This window comes from Lolium rigidum, chromosome 6 (genome assembly GCF_022539505.1).
Source record: "Lolium rigidum isolate FL_2022 chromosome 6, APGP_CSIRO_Lrig_0.1, whole genome shotgun sequence".
Classification (NCBI taxonomy): domain Eukaryota; kingdom Viridiplantae; phylum Streptophyta; class Magnoliopsida; order Poales; family Poaceae; genus Lolium; species Lolium rigidum.
Window position 1 is genome coordinate 173568993 of NC_061513.1, and position 18378 is coordinate 173587370.

Here is an 18378-nt window from a genome sequence, read left to right on the forward strand (position 1 = left end):
ACACCCCCTATACTTGTGGGTCATCACTCTCCTCCATGACATCCTTGCCCTTGGCCTTCATCTTTGAAGAGACATCGTCAAAGTTCGACCAATGCACTCTAGAGGTGTTGTACTCGGTATAGGGAATGATGGAGTTGGACCGACTTGCAGAAGGAGAAGGAATCAGCTCCTCACTGGCACGATGGCAAGCATCATTGGCGAAGTCACGTTGGTTCTTTAGGATTTGCTTGTTTTGCTTTTGCACCTTGCGAGTGTAGAGATATTGGGAATAGTTCTCTTTGTGGATCTCCACATTCATGCATAACATCATCTTTTGGAACCATGAGAGATTCTTCACTTGTTTGTGCACCATCTCCTTGGAGAGAGAAGAAGCAGAGAAGGATGTCATATAGGGGTAGGAGATTCTTCGCAAGACCAGGATTACCAATTTCATTGAAGAGAGGAGCAAGCTTGTTCTTGCCGGGCTCAGTTTCGGGTCACATGCATCTTGTGGACATCATCATCACTACTTCCACTGAAGGGATACCCAAGGACAATACCAAACCTCCGGAAGGTGGACTTGTAGCGACCATTGCCGGTCATCCAATAGATATCACCATGATCGGAGTTGCCGAATTAGACGGTGGCAAAGAATTGTTGAATGAGTTGGACATTGTAGTCTTAGCAAGCTCCATCAAAGGATGAAGCCCAAGCTTCTCGGTCACCCATATCATTTCATTGAAATATGCCTTCTTGCCCAACTTCTCGAAGTCAAGTGCACGCATGGGGCACACTTGAGGATCTCGTAGATTTGCGACATGATAAGTTCTTGCTCCTGGGTCCAAAAGCAATCATCATTTGAGGTCTTGGCCTTAATATAAACAAACTTCTTTCTCAAGTCCTTGTAATCCATGATGGGAATAGTGTACACAGTTGAGTTCTTGGTTTTCTTCCTCTTTCTTGCATTTTCCTCTCTTTCTTTGGTGGCCTCTCGAGCAACCATCTTCTATTGCTGCACTAGATTACTCCTAGTGGTGTAGGAGCTATCCTCTCGCTCAACTATTTGATCTTTGTGGACTCTTTCCTAACAAGTGGTAGGTTGCTTGGCAACCCCGCGACGAACACTTTCTCCTCTTTGAGATGGATCGAACATGCAAGTTGTCTCGTGGGATTTGAAATCATGTTGAGTACTTGAGTTGAGCTCAACATTGGAGCTAGGTGGACATTTTCCTCGTAAGTGTTTGACGGCTGAGCTTTATTAATTATATTCACTCATTTTTATAAGTAGTGGAAGTGGAGATTTTGTGCTTGTTATATGCTATTGTTTCCTTTGACAAAAACTGCTTCATCCCTCTATCTTTTCTTCAAAATACGGAGGAAACTATATTTTAATTTAGTTAAACTAAAATAGCTGTGATCTCTGTTGTACTCTCTCCATTCCAATTTCTTTTTTTATTCGAAATCAAACTTTGTACTGTGTAGTAAATTTGATTAAATCTGTAGAAATATATGGAACGAATATCTGCAATGTCAAATCAAATGAAACAGAGCGAGTCTTTCCTCCTCAGCCTCCCTCGCACGTGCATCCCTCCCGCGTCGTCGTTCGTCGCCGTCGAGCCGGTCGGCACCCTCACTCCCGGTCACACTCTTAAACCTCTCCAGTCTCCACCACCTCCTCGGCCGCGCCGTCGCCGCCTACGATGCCGCGCAAGGCCTCGTCTACGCCAGGTTCGTCCGCCGAAATCCTCCCCCGAACACCCGATTCTTTGACCTGGTAGTGCGAAGTCTGACGATCTTGCACTCTCCGCCGATTCCGAATCCTGACTCCCAGATTCGCGCCTCAAATGGCGGAAGCGGAAGCGCAACCCCGACGCCGCCCCCTCGCCGTTGGCCGCGGGCGACCGCTCGGACGACTCCGACTCCGCCGCCGCCAACGACGAGGACGACACGGCCGTCCCATCGGCTGCGGTTGACGACGAAATCCTTGCCGGTGCCGCGGCCAGGGACCCCGTGCGGGGGGACCTCCGTGAGGCGGAGGTGCTCTCCCCGGCCGAGGCCATCTCCGCCTTCCCTGCCGCCACCCGCCGCAAAGTCAACCGGCCGCACCCGTCCGTCCTGGCCGTCGTTGCAGCCGAGCGATCTGCGTGTGCGGGAGATGTCTCTGCCTCGGTTCCACCGGCATTGGAGAACATCTCGCACGGGCAGCTCCAGGTGCTCTCCGGGGCGCTGCCCGACCACCCGTCCCTTTCGACGGATCCTGACATGCCGTCTTCTTATGTGTGCACGCCACCGCCCCTCATGGAGGGGCATGGCGTGCCCAAGCAGTTCCAGGGTCGCCTCCATGTCGTGCCCAAGCACTCAGGTTCGCTCGTTGCCACCACACTCTGAATCACTACTTTAGCTGTACTGGGAAACATGTGCTGGTTTAAGTTCAGTGCAGCATGAATTATTAGTTTACAATTTGTAGATTGGTTCTCTCCTGGGACGGTGCACAGGCTGGAAAGGCAGGTAGTGCCACACTTTTTTACAGGCAAATCTCCGGGGAACACGCCGGGGAAGTTCATAACGTTGCGGAATAAAGTTATTGCAAAGTATTTGGAGAATCCAGGCAAAAGGCTTACTTTTGCAGACTGCCAGGGGTTTGTTGTCAACACAGGTGAATTATACGATCTGAGTAGGATTGTTCGGTTCTTGGACGCATGGGGGATCATCAATTACCTTGCGGTTGGGTTGGTGCACCGGGGTCTGAGGGTAGCAGCATCACTTCTAAGGGAGGAACCAGCAGGGGAGTTGCAATTGTTTACTGCACCGTTGAAATCCATTGATGGTTTAATTATGTTTGACCGGCCAAAATGTAGTCTCCGAGTTGAAGACATTGCCTTGCTGCCATCATCTTCATCAAATTCAGAGGTGTTGGATTTTGATGCTGGTGCTGAGTTTGCAGAATTGGAAGGGAAGATTAGAGAACGGTTATCAGAGAGCTCTTGCAGTTATTGCTCACAATCTTTGAGCAATTTGCACTATCAGTCACAAAAGGAGGTGATCATCTTCATACTTGCATATACATGTTGTATTTTCATTTTTTTTGTGAATCTAGGATTGTTGTAAACACTATGAATTTCACACATACTCAAAAGGCATATTTTTCAACGATTGTGAAACCCAATCACAGTAAGCTCAATAGTCTCATAGATGAGCTGACTAATTTACTGACAAAGTTTTGGTTGGGATCAGAAAGACTAGTGTTCGTTATTTGATTATAAACGCTGCTTTATCTTCATTGTTGATTTCCTGACCCAGCACATATTAGTGCTTATGTGGTTGTCTTAAATCTTGCTTATGCATCATAATGCTGGAAGCTCATATTAATATTTCCACCATCAAAAACATTTTAGAACAAAATTCCTTATTTTTAGTGCCATATATATGTGATGTGGAACAACCTGCATCTAGGTGCAACATAACTTATCTGAGTTGGTTAACTTGTGATATGTGGTGGCTTGGACCAGATGTGTTCTGTTTGAAATTCCAGTATCTGCTATTGCATGAATGATGTATAAGTGAACTACAATGTAGTTTTCATATTTGATGTGAGGAGTAGGGGAAAGTTTCCAAGGCTGAACCATTATTTCAAGTTAATTAATTAGTCAGCTTCCTGTTTTTCTTTTCTTCATTTACGGGTGAGAAGCTAGCGGTAACAAACTTGTTTTTCAACTGGTTGAGCAGGTAGATATTGCTCTTTGCTCTAGTTGCTTCCATGATTCACGATTTATTACCGGGCATTCAAGCTTAGATTTTCAGAGAGTCAATGGAGATAGAGATGGATCAGAAAATGATGGGGAAAACTGGACTGATCGAGAAACGTTATTGTTGTTGGAGGGCATAGAGAAGCACAATGACAACTGGAATAACATTGCCGACCATGTTGGAACAAAGTCAAAGGCACGAGTGTATTTACCATTTTATTCGTCTTCCGATGGAGGATAGTTTGTTAGAGACCATTGAGGTGCCAGATGCATCCATGCCAGTGCAAACCAATGGACATCCACATTCAGATTCCAATGGTACTTTAGGTCTTCTACATCATTTAATTATAATTTGCACCACCATCAAATTTTTGAATGTTTAGTTTATTTTTTCACATTTCTAAATAGTGTGTGATTTCTTCCTTTAACATCGACATTTATATTTATTCCCTATCCAGGAAATCTACCTCAAAGTGTTCAACATGGAAACCAACTCCCGTTCATCAGTTCATCTAATCCAGTCATGTCGTTGGTAAGTAAATTTTCACCACTTTCTGTGAAGACTACTGATGCACTGAGTTACCCCATTCCACCTAGTCAGAGGCCTAGAGGATCTCCAAATGCCAATAATGCATAGCACTATACTTACATTCTATAGTATCTACGTTTATCGGCACTTAATTTTATATGAAATGTGTTAGTAAAGTTAGGTTAGCATCCATACTTAAAAGTTTCACTAAGCATAGTTTTATCTTCTACTACAGAGAATGTCAGACATGGAAGCCTATACTTTTACTTGTCTACTTCAACTATAATAAATGCCAATTATGCCATCTTTTCAATGAAATGAAGCGCAAAAGTCTTTTGCGTTTTCTCGAAAAAAATAAAAGTAAATGCCAATTATGAATTCTGAACTGGGAGCTAGTAGTACCTGACCTTAATCCTTTAATCTTGAGGTGGAACGCCTAAGCTCGAATATGTAGAACACGGCGTTGAAGTGCACAGCTTCTAAGTTTTGGCCGGTTGACTAAGCAGGAAATAAGTACATTTGAGGTCCCAATTGATTGCCAGCTCCAATTGTCAAACATTGTATACACTTAAAGAGCTGACAATAGACTAATAGAGCACTGGAGACAATTTCCTGGTTTAGGCAGTTTACATTTGATATGACCAGCTGGATGTTTAGCTTGTTGGTTTGGAAATGCTGGGAATGTTTCGGAGAAGACAAAAGTGAGAAGACTTCTTATAGTCCTCAATTTTTTGACGGAGCCCTCTCTAATTTAAGCCTTTCTTTTGATGTCTGGCTTAAACTCTCGATCTTGGTCCAGTCCAAGCGTTTGTTATGAAAGTACACTTCACCACACACAACGGTACATGCACATTGAAAGCTGAAACTTCAAATTAAACCCACACCAAAGTCAGAGGACTAGAAGGACGTCTCTCGATGAACTAAGAAGCGAATTCTATGTAAATTGATCCAAGATTGACCTTTCTGCTGGCATGCACTCTTTGATGATGAAAGAGCATCCCTCTATTAGCGAATGCTTATTGAAATGTTTCATCAAATGCTGCTTGTCATCAAGCAGTGTCAAGGGTACCAATCTTTTCACTGTTTGAAGCAATGTTTCAACTTTGCTTTAATATTAAGCTGCCCTTTTTCATTATATATCAGCATCATACAATTTGTAGTGTAATCTGCTTCCTTCACGTCAGAACTCCAATTTGACATGTCTACATACCATTTGTAGTGAATTATTTTTTCTTAAAGAAGCATCAAATATTTTTTCCTAGACTGTTTTAACACCATAACTAGTCCGATTTGAATTGAAAGGTGTCCAGTTTACTGCCAAACAGCCAGGTTTAAGTAAATTCATATTGCATTTTGCAAGTACGCTTTCAAGGGCTGGCTATGTAATACATAACTGCACATCCATGCTATCCTGTGAAACCATGGCCTTAGTCATCTGAAAAATCTATTGGTTGCTGGAGTGACACTATAATTCCCTGCATGATATGGAAAATTATTACACCAAAATAGTAATGTAGATAAGATAACATACTACAAAGTACAAATGAAAACTCTAATCGCCAACAAATGATAAGTAACAAAAATCAGCATTATCCTGATCATTTTTACATATCATGTTCTGTAGTTGAGTTTATACTCAGATAAATCATGCATGGGCTTCCTAAATTACTGTCTTGGGAAATTTATTAGGGCCATTAAGGTTTGCAATGCATGGGTGCACTGGTTGTAGGGTGCTGAACTTCATACTTCCGCATCACCAAAACATTTGTAGGCTTATGGTGTCTTCTGTATATTTAGCCTCACTGTTCATAAATATTGTGTAGGTTGCCTTCTTGACCTCTGCAATAGGACCAAGAATTGCAGCATCATGCGCAAGTGCAGCATTATCTGCTTTAACACGAGAGGATGATTCCAGGTTAGCCATATTTCTTGTATAAGTGGTTTTATTAACATTATCAAAGCTAAAGGGTTGGTACTTTGAACATTTACATCCTTTAACGTGAGGTAAAAAGGAAACATTTCTGTTTGGTGGTGATATTTCAACCTTTGGTTTTGCTTCCAGTTCCCTTGCCATATTCTGCTATAGTTTGGTTTTGACTTGCTTTTGCTGAAGGGTGATTTCTGAAAGCATGCATGCTGATGATAGGACCCATGCTGCACATACAAACTTTCGTGACCATAATGGTAGCCTTTCAATTTTATTATAATTTATTTTTCTGTCAAATCTCATTTGTTCGTCCATTCATTAGTTTCCATTGAATTGCTGTCCTATCCTACAACAGGTGCTTCATCGTCATCCGTTTCTCCAGAAAATGTGAAGCATGCTGCACTGTGTGGTTTGTCGGCAGCGGCAATGAAGTCTAAACTCTTTGCGGATCAAGAGGAACGAGAAATCCAAAGACTAGCTGCTATCGTGATAAATCATCAGGTTAGTCTGCATGCTGCCATTTTATTACACTCTTATAGTGCATTCATTGTGAACATAAGGGCATGTAGAGTGGTTGATAAGACAATCTTATTTTATGTATTGCTTTTTTTTTGAGCAAGAACTGTAAGGCTTGAGCCCCACAGCATTTTATTAAACCAACCACCAAACAAAAGTTATTTACAAAAGAACAAAGGAAAAGGTAAATCTATACTAGGGACTCAACCCAAAACTTAAAGATATCCACATGCTTATCCTTGATCCTATGAACATGAAGAAGAGCATCATGTACAAATCTCCTCTTCCACCCTCTGAAAGAAGGCATCACTCCCTGAAAGATTGCTTCATTCCTTTGTTTCCAAATGTGCCAGGCAGCTAACAAAACCACCTCAGTGAAAAAAGGCTTGTGAAACTTTCTCTTGGTAAGACAGAAAATTTCCTCCATAGTATCACCAGGCTCCCACTGAATCTGCAAATAGTTCCATACCCTCTGACTAAAATTGCAATGAAAGAACAAATGAAACCAATCTTCAGTCGAATGTGTGGGACAGAGGATGCAGTGCAAATCATTAGAGACATTCCAGTGTCTCCTTCTCAGCATATCCTTCGTGTTGAACCTGTCATTTATGAGTAACCACCCAAAAACTTTTATACTCAGCAAACCTCTACTTTTCCAAATCCATTTAAGCACACAACTGGCTTTTATATCCTTGAAACAATGCTGATAATACAGACTTGAGGTAAAAACCCCATCCTTCCAGATTGTGCACCACACTTATCATGAACTTGAGGAGAATAATCCCACTGAGAAATCAGCTGACTCATGATCTGAAATTCTACAAAAGCTTGCTGAGATAGGGGAAGCTCAAAGAGGGCAGTCATATCAACCTGAGTCATCACATCCTGAACTGAGACATTTGCATCCTGAACTGAGACATGTGCACCACTTATTTTATGTATTGCTTGTTGTTTAGAGAAGACAAAAGGCATGTAAGCATTTTATACATTGGGTTATCTCTTAGTGTTGTCTCAAATACTTAATGTTTGCGTGCTCCTAAAATTATTGCATAATCAAAATTAAACTGAAAATTTGTGACTATGAGAAGCCATCTCGTACAATGGAGAAAATGCCTTATCTTTCTTACTAAGAGATCTAAGAGAATACAAACGTTTTTTTTCATTTCTCTCTCCTCCGACTCAGCAATTATCCATTGTGCAAGCCCTAAAAACTCTGTCTACAATGGAAGTCTCATGGGCATAATTTCCTTTAGTAGCCTGATTTGATCGAAGAAATCGTGTGACTTAGGGGGTGGGGAGTGACCAGCTAAATAGTGATAGCCAGAGAACTGTGGATCAACTGCATAACGAACTGCTATTGTGAAATTAAGATCCGTTTGGTAGTTGCTACACAGGGACATTAAACCTGTTAATTTTGCATCATGGCATTATACTACATTGCCTCCGGTTTACCCAGTACAGTTCTGTTCTTCTACAAAAATCATTTAGCTGTATTACTATTCTAGAAGTTACCTGTAAAAAAAAAAAGTATTCTAGAAGTTGCTCAATGGTTAAATCTTAAGAGTTTTTTTAAAGTTTTTTTCCCCTTATGCCTAGATTTTAATATCTGAAACCAGGGTGGAAAGTTAAGCTAATGATCTTTTGATGCTTAAGCTGTTATTTTGATACTATCTGCAATTACTGAACTTGCAGCTGAAGAGGTTGGAGTTAAAGCTGAAGCAGTTTGCTGAAGTTGAGACCTTGCTTCTGAAGGAATGCGAGCAAGTGGATCGAGCAAGACAGAGGATTTCAGCTGGCCGTATCCAGGTGATGTCAGGCCGCTTAAATCCCATGGGAACTAGCCTGCCCAATGGTAGCAGTCGCACCACAGCATCCAATCCAATTAATATGAGCCCTAGACCAGTGGCCATGCCAGGCTCCACGGCTGAAGCCACCAGACCAGCCTCATCCGCCAATATCATGCAGAGGCAGGGGCACCCTCAGATGCCATTCTTGCAGAGGCAGCCACAGATGCTCTCATTTGGGCCTCGCTCGCCGCTCTCGGCTATCCAGACTCAGCCATCTGCACAGGCGTCGAACATTATGTTCAGCTCTGCTGCCATGCCCAATTCAGTAACTCACAATCATCAGCTGTTGAGGTCGTCTTCAGGAAACAATTCAAGTCTAGGATAGATAGTTCGTAAGATTCCACAGAGCGTAGTATTGTTAGCTTTTTTTTTTGAACAGGTGTTTTTACTTTTTAGCTCGCTTTATATGGTTTACACAAGCATCTCATTGTAATTTGATTGTTCAATATTTTATGCTGGCAGTGAAGATTACCTATGGTCAGGGCTCTGTTTTTTTAATGTTCTGGATACGCAGAACAGCTTGGAGAGGGAGCAAGTGGATACCCTATGTTTTTTTAACAGCCAAGGCGCCAGTTATCGGTCATACTAGAAAATGTATCTGAGAATGATGAGCAGTGCTTATTTATTTATTTTCTCAGTGGAAACTAACTAAAAGTGACCCAAATCCACTTTTACAGTATCTCTCGAACTGATTGTAGTATAAAACAAAACTGATGCAGAGTGTTTGACAAAATATCATTCCAAATTTACTTACTCTACCCCCGTGGAACCAACTCTCACTTGAACAAGAACAGAGATATGCCTCAACATGGTAAATTCATTCAGGCCAATGAAAAGCAATGAAACCAGTCAGTCGAGAATTTTACATCCACTCTGGAATCTACCTAACCTCTTAATCCTGTGACTAATTTCTAGCAACAGCTCATCAGTCTTTTCCTTGATTCTGCTCAGTCGGAAGATTTTCCATAGAAAACACGCATATAGCATATAACTCGAGCGGAACCACGACCCAAACAACCAACCCCCGGGCAGTCGCAAGATTTGTTACTGTTTTTTTGGGATCAAGTATGCATTACAAGTTATACTGGACTCAGCAATATGTGACAACATATTATTTAAATAGCATCGCTTATGGTATATAGTCCCTCTGTTTCAATGAATAAGGTGTCCTCGTTTTTCGTGCTTTTTTGTTTGATCAAAAAGTATGAGCAAACGTGCCAATGTTTGGCGATTGTGTATGAGTGATATTGGTTCCTAGATTTCCTCGCATGTCATATCCTTAAATTGCCTCCGTTGATGTGTTCCCCTTGATGCTCGAAAATGAAATCTCGGATTCCTCCTCCTCCTCCTCCTCCCCCTCCTCCTCCTCTCTCTTCCCTTCTTCTTCCTTGCAAGATGGTAGTTCCTCCTCTTCGGTTACTTGTCTCCTCCTCCTCCTCCTCCTCCTCCTCCTCCTCCTCCTTCTTCTTTTCATCTCTCATCTTCTTCTCTTCTCTTCCCTTCTTCTTCCTTGCAAGATGGTAGTTCCTCCTCTTCGGTTACTTGTCGAAACTTGTACCTAATGACACATAGAACATCGGCATGATGTAGCATTCCATCCAAGGTTGTGCCGAGGTCAAGTGTAGAGAGGATTAAGGTCACCTTGTCATGTATAGCTTTCACTCGAGCTCGAGTCATCGATCCACTTGGGGAACTACTTGGTCTTGGTGTAGTGCCATCCTTTGACGAGGCTACATCATAGAAGTAGGAGAGAGTGGAGTGGAGGCGGAAGTCCGTTTGTAACATTCTCCTTTTTCAAGTTTTAATGTGGTGACAACAACCATTGGTTGCTTGTCCTTGAAAAAAGAAACTCGCGGAAGATATCTTGTATACTTCCTCTCCCATTGTGCCTACCCATGTCTTCAGCGCGACATACACAACCTACACTCGACTCGGTGTGGCAGATCGAGGTATTAAGTAATATGTTACCTATGATATTTTTTTCTTCTAGCTACCTAAAATAGTCTTGTAGCGATTTGATTATTTTTTATCAAGATCCTTTTGGAAAAATGTTACTGGGAAAAGGAAATATCAACTAGCTAAATGGAGTGTAGCTAGTTTGCCATTTTGAAGATCAAAGAGGTCTAGGGATTCATGGCCTTGAGCTCAAGAATAGAGCTCTTCTAGGTAAATGATTTTTCAAGTTACATATCCAAAATGGGGTATGACAAACTCTTCTAAAAAGAAAATACATCATTGCCTAAAGTTTGTTGGAAAACTAGTGACTCGCATTTCTACCCTTATGGCGACGAAGAAAAACATTTTTTTATATGTTTCGTTCATAATTAAGGATGGCTCAGAAACAAGGTTCTAGGGAATAAGTGACTAGGTAATGCTGCACATCGCGAACAATATCCAGCTGTATACAATATTGTTTGTCACAAGGACGATATAATCGCTAAGAGCATCTCCACTCGTTGGCGCTCCCCGGGCCGAAATCCGGCGGTATTTAGTGCCGGATGGATGAAACTTTCGGCCCGGAAAGGCCCAGCTTCCCAACAAGCCCAGGGGATGCGGCGAATAATTTGAAATGCTAACAAAATTTGGAAAAACACAACGAAATTAGGCTAAATTTAGGCTAAATTTGTACATATTAGGCGAGTTCGAAGTTTTTTCGTCAAATTCTTACATATATATGAATTCGACGTGCACACGATAGATAAAAATGGAAAAACTGGCGTCGACATGCCGAAATGGCGGTAGGACGCCGTGTAGTCGCCGCTGTCATTGTCGGAATCCTCGTCGTCATCCTTCGACGCCGTCGCCTGCGGCTGGCAGCTGCTGCTCTGGCCTGGAGCCCAGACGTGTTGAGGCCGAAGCAATGGCGCCCCCCCCGTCATCATCGCTATCCTCGAGAACAACGATGCGGCGGGCACGGCGTCGTGCTGCCTCCTCCTTCTCCCACTCCGCCTTCGACTAGGCGAGTGTCGCATCAAGCGGCATATGGAGATCAGCGGGGACGACATCGTTCATCGAACGCCGGAGTCCGCGGTGGCATCTGCGGGACGGGGGATGTCCCCGCCCGGATGTGGTCCAGGACGGCGGCGGGGGTGTGTCCTGGGGCGCTCCACTAGCGGGGCCTGCTGTCGGAGTTGTTCCTCGCCGACGGCGGAGGAGGGCCCTCGTACGACGCCAGCTCCCGCTCGTATCTCTCGCGGAAGTACGCATCCCACGCGGCGTAGTTGTCGAGGTAGCGCTCCGGCAGAGCCCGCTCCTCGTCCCACATCACGGCGAGGGTGACCTGGATCTCCTCTTCGAGCGCGGTGGCGCCCACCAGCGGCAAAGGGATGTAGATGCTGTCGGCGCTAAGCCGCCATGACGGCAGCCCGTGGAAATCGGACGGCGCCGGGTAGTTGGCCTTGTAGAGGAGGCGCGCCTCCCAGTCATGCAGGGAACGGCGGCCGAACCCATTCACCGCCATGCCATCGTTGGGGAATCGTTCTGTCATCTGCGCGTCGGAAAATATGAGTGTGGTGGAGGTGAGGGAGTTGGCGCTCTGTCAGTGGTGTGTGGAGGAAGAAGAAGAGGGAAACGGGGGAATATATAGTTCTAGCCAGTAATGGACGCATCGCGTGCAGAAGCCAAGGAGACGATGGTAACTCCGCCGCGTGTCCACTTTCCTACCGCTCCGGCGAGTAATGGCACGAAGAAGCCGAGTTGGCGCGTTGATACCGAGGAGATGACGGTGGACCATGCCGCGTGTCCACTGGCCTACCGCTCCATCTAGTAATGGCGCGCAGAAGCCGAGTTGGCGCATTGAAGCCGAGGAGACAACGGTTGACCACGCCGTGTGTCGCTGACCGGACAGGGCCACTGGCAGGGCGGGTTTCTTCGAGCGTCTTCTCGGTGATTCACGTCATTTTCTCTCCATCCGGCGCTCGCAAGCACTCCCCAGGTAGTTGGGTTCGGCCTGGGATTGCTAGATGAAAAAAGGCCCAATCCAGCGAATTATGTGCTCCTGGGGCCATGGCTAGGAGTTTTAGATCCATGCGGCGATAAAATTCGTCCTGGGGAGGGGGTGCTGGGGAGCCGAGTGGAGATGCTCCAAGGTGTTGGATTCATCCCCACCAAATGTGACGTTTCGAATAGATTTAGTTGGGCCTAGGCCCATCTTGACATGCTTTGCTATAATGTTTGTCTTTGGTCCAATTGATGCAATGGACTGACGAATTTCGATAGAATCTACATAGAGCGGTAAATTCTTAGTAGACTGTGGATAGAGCACTAATCCATCTAGAAGTGCCAGTTGATAAGAATAAAAAGAATGAAAAAGGAAGATTCTTCTAAATACAAAAAAAGTGGTATCTTCGTGGAGGAGTAATCCTCACCCAAAAACAACCTTGTAAAACACTACTAGCAAGGAAGTCCAAAGTGTGTATTTTTTTCAACATGACGAGATTGTTAAACATTTATTATTCTGGCACAAATTTGCTAAATTTATATGGTTGGTCATTCAAATAGTTTCTACCTTATACCCATCTCACAGCGTTGCTAATATATTTGGCAACTGGCCAAATGGGGTGGAGCATAGGTTTAAATTACTAATTAGGGTGGGAGCGCTTGGCCATTTCGGCTATGTAGAAGTGACAAGTTATTTATTGATGAAAATTCTTCTCTCATGCAAGTCTGTAACGTGTGAAGAATCGTGACCTGTTTATGGAGATGTCTACATGGTCGGGGATATGATGAGGGATTTTTTTTATCCAACATGGATGAAGAGTGGCCTTGGGAGGATATGATGAGGGATTTCGTCACCTTATGGGTCTTCACAGTTTCTGTGATGATAATTTGTATTGTGTCTTTCTTTTATTTTATATTTGTATCGTTTGGATTAGTGCGGCTATGTATCTGTGTATCTTTGTTATGTAGAAGCCGTGTGTAATGTTTAGATCTTTTTAATAATTAAACATGCTATCAAAAAAATATCACAGCTGGATGAAGTCACTGGAATCAACCCTACATGTAGGGGGAGTGATCGACAGGTTTTACACGAGAGAATTGAAGAAGATAATAGTAATACTCACATAAGAGATGAAACATCAACATATTTAGCTCTATGATTACCAAACAATTCAATAATAATCTCATCGGATGTGATTTTTGCTGCTAATATTTCCGTGCAGGGATCTTCTAAAGTACCAGATAAAGCAATCCTCCTATTAGAAAAAAGGGGGTACCATCTAACTAGTAATTTAAACCAAAATCCTTGTGTGCAACGGAAGTGAACTGAACAATTGCTGAACACTGAGTACTATATATAATAATCACTCCAAGTTGTACGAGGAACACGAGTTACAGTGGAACGAGCCATCAACATCAGCGGAAAAGACGACGCGCGAGCTATATACAGTACACGACGACGGGCTACTGTGGTCTCTGGTCGATTTTACGGTAGCAGAAGAGATAGACTAAAAACCCTGGAAGCTGGTAATAAACGAGGAAACACGGGAGCACAACGGCGACGAGCATCCCCAGGCCGCTACCTCCTGGGATGGCCCTCATCGTCTCCATGGCTATGAGGTAGAAGAGCCTGCACGTGGTCGCGGCATACAAAATCTGCAGGCGTAATAACCTTATTATGAGTAAGTATTCATCCACGAACAGAAACCCAGGCAGAAATTAGAAGAAGAAAGAAAGAAATACATATGCCTAACCACTGTGGTGATGATGAGCGCCGGCTCAGGGATGCCGAGGAAGCTCCGTTCGGGTTTGCGCGACGCTCGCCGGACCTTTTCGCCGGAACCCTGCATGATTGATCGGTGGTGAACTTGTGATCTGCAACCAAACACTTGCGCGCGTTCCGTGCCGGATTTATCTTTGGCTGTGGTGCTTAGGCTGGTGCCAATGCACCACCATACTCTCACCCGCCACGTCAGCTTTTTTCCTCACTCTCACCCCACTCTCACCTCACTCTCACTCCACGGTGTGCACAGGTGTCACCTCTCACTTCTCTCTCCTCCACATCACTATTTCTTTTTTAGATTAAGTTATTTCACTTGATTTTTTGTAGACATTCAAAATAATGCAAGAAAAATATTTTATTCAACTAAAAATGTTACCGATTACATAATAATTAATAAAATTGCATAATAAATTTTAAAAATTACATAATAAATAAAAATTCTACTCCTCTTCCTCTTCCTCTTCCTCTTCTTCCTGCTGCTCCTCGTCCTCATCATCTTCCAGACCAAGCTCTTTTTCGCACATCTTGATGGCCTTCGCATGTTTGCGCTTTTCTGCTTCGGTCATGTCGTCGGTTGATCGATCTTTCATTTTGTTCCATTGCTGAATAGCTTAGCCTTCACTAAACCCTTCATCATGTTCCTCATCGCGAAGGATTTACTTCCTACCTCACTGCTTGATGAGGAGTCCTTCCCCTTCCTCCTACCCTTACGTACCGCGGCCTTGACCCTATCGCGGCCCGTTGGACGCTCCTCCTCCGTCGTCGCCTCGCTAGAGCTGTACTCACCAGAAAGTCCTAGACGGCTTCACTTGAAAGTGGACTCGGTTCCACTACCAGGACCATGTTGTCCTTTCCACTTCGCTTCATTGCGAACAGCTTGCCACCAGTGGTGCTTTCTGAACGGCTGAGTCACTCTTTTGTCATTCGCGTACCTCTCCATTGCCGCCTTCATGACCATATCATCGTCTCGCTCCACTCGACGTAACCCCTCTTCTTGGATGTAGTATCCATTGAACAGGGACACCTCCTTGTTGTAGGCGTTCCAATGATCCTTCAGCCTGCTTCGAGGTCCGATGACGGGCAGGATCCGAGGTAGAGTTGAAGGTTGTAGCTATCTGACCCCAAAAACTAGTGCCGGTCTTGCAATTACCGGCAACAGAGTCCTTGGAGTTAAAAAGCCAAGCATTAACCTACCCCGAAATAGATATTGTTAGTGAAAAATCCAAGCAAGAACCAACCCCGAAATAAATATGTGATGGGTAAGTAAAGTAGCAGTTTTTCCTCTTCCGCAACAGTCCAGTCAAGCCTCTTTGCACGCGGTGGTACGATTGTTTCCGCGGCATTGGACTCGGAGCTTGGAGCGGGAGCTTCAGAAGGTGGTGGGGGGTACGGACCATATGGCGCGTATGGATACGGAGGTGGAGGGTATGAACCGTACGAAGGTGGTGGGTACGGAGGTACAGTGCCACTCCCGCTACCTGTAGGTGGAGCATTTGGAGGTGCTTGGGGGTATGGATACGGAGGCGGAGGGTATTAACCATACGGCGCCGGAGGTGGAGCGTATGGTCCATATGGCCCCGGAGGTGGTGCGCCGGAGGAGTATAAAACTCGGGGAAGCGGCGAAGAACCGACATTGGTGCGACGATGTGTCGGAGAGACACCATCCAGGTCTATTGGTGACCCGTCGTGAATCAGATCCGTGAACGTGGTCAAATCTGGTGGAGTCCAACCGGACATGGTGGAGAAGTTTTGAGAGAGGGAAGGTGATGAATGGCGATGAAATGGGTGTGGAGTGAGTGAAACCATATGGGGGGTATTTATAGGGTTTTTTGAACCAGCAACAGCTACCCAACGGCTAGCTGACGTGGACGAATCAGAGCGCGCCACGTCAGCTAGCCATTACACACTACCGCCCCTCTTTCGCCCGCTCTCGCCCGCCTCTAGCCCGCATCTCGCCCGCCTACCGCCCGCCTATCGCCCGCTCTCGCCCGCACTCTCGCCCGCCCCGCTCTCGCCCCACCCCGCCATCGCTGCCGCCTCCCTCTCGCCTCGCTATCGCCTCCAACGCGGGCGTTAGCCGGGCGGGAGCGGGCGATAGCGCCGGGCGCCCCCGCCGTCGCCTGCCACTCCCGTCTCGCCCCTCTCCCGCCTGCCTCTCGCCCCGCGCCGGGCGGTAGCGCCTCCACTCCCGCCCCCATTGGCACCAGCCTTATTACACGGCCAGATTCACCGGGCGTGTCACGGAGACCCAAACAGGCCCATACTCGGTAGTGACTTCTGAATTCTGACCAGGTCCGAGGCGGAGAACGCTGGCCCGTTTCATACACACAGGTTCCCTGCAAGACACATCTGACACACCAAAAAATTAGATCCACGTGACAATGATTATGCGATAATATTGGAAAATACATCCATGCTCTCATGGATGCCAAGCACCCATGACATCCAAGAAAAATAGTAATTCAAAAGGGCAAAAAAATCGAATCCTTTTAGAAACCAAAGATGATCAAGTATCGTACTCCTGTAAAAATGTGCGGGCTCGAAATGAATTTCATGAAATCATGGGCAAAAAAGACAAAATCGAACATGCCCCATGCCCATGTACTATTCATGATATATTCGTCATAGATTTCTCTTTATTGCCCAGGAGACCATGAAAGTTATTTCGTCCCCACATATTTTTATACGAGTACAATACTTAATCATATTTTATTTCCAGGAGGATTTGGATTTTTTATATTTGAAATTACCACAGAATTTTGGGTTTATAGGATGCATAGCACCCATGTGCCAAAAATTCGCGTCCGATAATATTCTACTATTAAATACTATATACACATACCCTAGATTTTCTTAATGTTCGAATATCTAATCATAAACTAGAAATCTCTATCAAGATATTCTTTAGCATATGATTTGGAGTATCTATTAAGATAGGTAAAGATACACACAAATATATGAACCAGATTAATGCAAGTGACAAAAAATGTAACCGATAAAACATGTTTTTTTCTCACATTTAAAAAGATCCATTTTAGATATCTTTGTAAAGATGCAATGTATTAAAATATATGTAGTTTTATTACAACATGGTTTAAATCTAGCACAACATGTTATCCATGTTTGTGAATTAACATAAATGAGATATAAACAATTATAAAATATTAATATAAAAAATTGTATTTATTTTAAATAACCCCGTGCCCACAATTTGCATTGACCGAAATCACCTTTTCTAGTTTTCCCTCAAGTCCGTACGATAAGACAATATTAAGAAAAATAAGGGGACTTTGCATACGGAACAACATGTTGGATATATTAGCACTTTTCCGCATGTTTTAACTAAGATAGAAAATAGATAAACCACGACTAGAAAGAGGATAATAAAACTAGTCACAGCATCTAACAGAGAGTATAATAAGAACATTTCTGAAGAAGATACTAGAGCTAGAAATTGCATAATGGTCTCGACTAGAAGAATATAGGCCACTTGGGCCTTTGGGATTTTAAGGAATTGTGGACCAAGTTAAATGGGCTAGACCTATTTTAGGCAAAATTCCAACACAACAGAATCAAGACAACCTTCTCGGATTGAGTAAGTGGATTTGAATTGAGAAATGGATTTTGCAATCTAATACTACTAAGGAAACATGTGCAATTGTCAAACTACCACTTAGACATCTGGATTCACAAACAAACAAAATTGTAATCAAATAAGATTGAAAAACATTGGGGTATCTTAACATTCATCCTTGTAGGTAGGTTGTTGTGATCTAGTGATCAAAGAAAGATTCCTCACCATGGCCGACAATTTGAGATGCCAAATCTTACTCCAAACAGATGGGATGTGGTATCCTCCGTCGATGAGCTCGTGTCCCCAGGATTTTCGACGCGTTCCGAATGATCAACACTTGAATGATTGGCATGGTAATATTTCTCAAAATTGCAAACACTTCAACGATTGATCGGGTATATTTCACGGAGTATTATTATGTTTTATTTGATTTGGGAGTACGTACAGATCTGCTAGCTCCAAAAGATTATGTAAACGTTAAAATGCCGGTCAAATAAGGCGTTCCCTTGGCTTTGTGTTGAGGTGTTACTTCTGACTA

General features: G+C 44.0%; 1 pseudogene; it reads left to right on the top strand.

The window, feature by feature from the left end:
• The first annotated feature begins 1623 nt into the window (after nucleotides 1–1623).
• Nucleotides 1624–9042, top strand: LOC124666615 (annotated as a pseudogene).
• Nucleotides 9043–18378: the final 9336 nt, after the last annotated feature.